This window comes from Octodon degus, unplaced genomic scaffold (assembly GCF_000260255.1).
Source record: "Octodon degus isolate 3935 unplaced genomic scaffold, OctDeg1.0 scaffold00159, whole genome shotgun sequence".
NCBI classification, from domain to species: Eukaryota; Metazoa; Chordata; class Mammalia; order Rodentia; family Octodontidae; genus Octodon; species Octodon degus.
The window spans coordinates 5299301-5300725 of record NW_004524735.1 but is presented as its reverse complement, the minus strand read 5'-3'; the positions used below and the strand labels follow the sequence as shown (position 1 = coordinate 5300725).

The 1425-nt window shown below is 37.8% G+C and overlaps 1 protein-coding gene across 1 annotated transcript in view; it reads left to right on the top strand.

Moving 5' to 3' along the window:
• The window catches only part of Prmt3 (protein arginine methyltransferase 3), a 123508-nt gene that overhangs the window by 10979 nt on the left and 111104 nt on the right, over positions 1 to 1425 (top strand). The gene's annotated exons all lie outside the window — the stretch shown is intronic.

Here is a 1425-nt window from a genome sequence, read left to right as displayed (position 1 = left end):
GGGGCGGGGCTGGCTGGCATGTGGTGCTGGGGAATCGAACCGTGGTCCCTGTGCTTTGCCAAGCTTGTTCCATGTAGGTGCTTTAGACCACTGAGCCATCTCGCCAGCCCCGATTCCCAGTGATTTCTACAGATACATGTTGAGTGGTTATATTCATATTCATTGTGTATAAAGTTTAATGCTAGAGGTTATGACAGTTTGCAGTTTTTAAGAAAAGCATTTAAAGTCTTTTATGTATGTAATTTTCAGTTACTCAGTGAGGAGAATGTTTGACAGAAATTGTAGTCACAGAGCAATTAATTGCCAGTCCCTTTTTCTCTGTATCCATCTGAAGACTTAACTTATGATGGTCAGTTACTTTTGATACAGGTTGCTCAGGTTAGCATATATTGTTATGTAAGATTGGATATATGGTTGGATATTACCACTTGCTTTCAAGAAACTTTAAGTTTTTGTTCTTGTCTCTTTTGTTTTTTTAAGTTTGTTTTAAAGAGAGTATAGAAAAGGGCCAGGCAGATAGCTTAGCAGATAAAAGCGCCTGCTTAGGCAAAGCACATCAGCCGGGGTTCAGTCCCCCCTGGTTCACAATGCTGGCCTCAGCCCCGGGGTGTGCTGAAGTGGGGATAGAGGGTGTTCAGCTGAGATGGAGTTGATACTGGGCATGGCGGCGTGCACCTGTAACACCAGTGTGTGGGAGGCTGAAAACAGGAGGATCACTGTGAGTCTGATCTGTGTAGTGAGACCCTATGACCCTGTGCTAAATCCATTTTAAAAAACAAAAAAATAGAGCTTAATAATAATTAATACGGCATTAGAAACAGTACACGTTTAAGAGACCAAGATGTCAGGTATTCGAGTCTGGTTTTTATATTACACATTGCTGTCTTTGATGTTGCTTAGATTGCAGTTGGTCCGGGTGAAAATTTTACACATTAACTGCTATTTTCAAAAGACTGATGGAGATTTTCAGTACTATTATCTCAGCCATCCTGTATATATACTTGCATGTTTTATTCTGTATTTCTTAAAATTTATGGTTTAATACCTTGAACATATTTTAAGATGTCCTTTAAAGATAGTCACAATATTTCTGAGATTAAAATATATATTTTTTTCTTTCTACATAATTTTAACTCATTTTATTAGATAAGTTAGAAGACCTGAGATATACTTAGGATTGGTACAGAACTAAGAGAGTTTAGAATTAATATTTCTTGTGATTTTTCAACTCTGTAAGTATATATTTATTTATTAAATTTATGTTATGGTATAGGGAATTGAACTCAGGATCTTGTGCTTGCCAGGCAGGCGTGCTGCTAAGCTATGTCTCTAGCCCCTACCAGTATATTTTTATTTTTTTTTTAATTTTATTTATTTCTGTGTGTGTGTGTGTGTGTGTGTGTGTGGCCAGCTCAGCCCACCAGG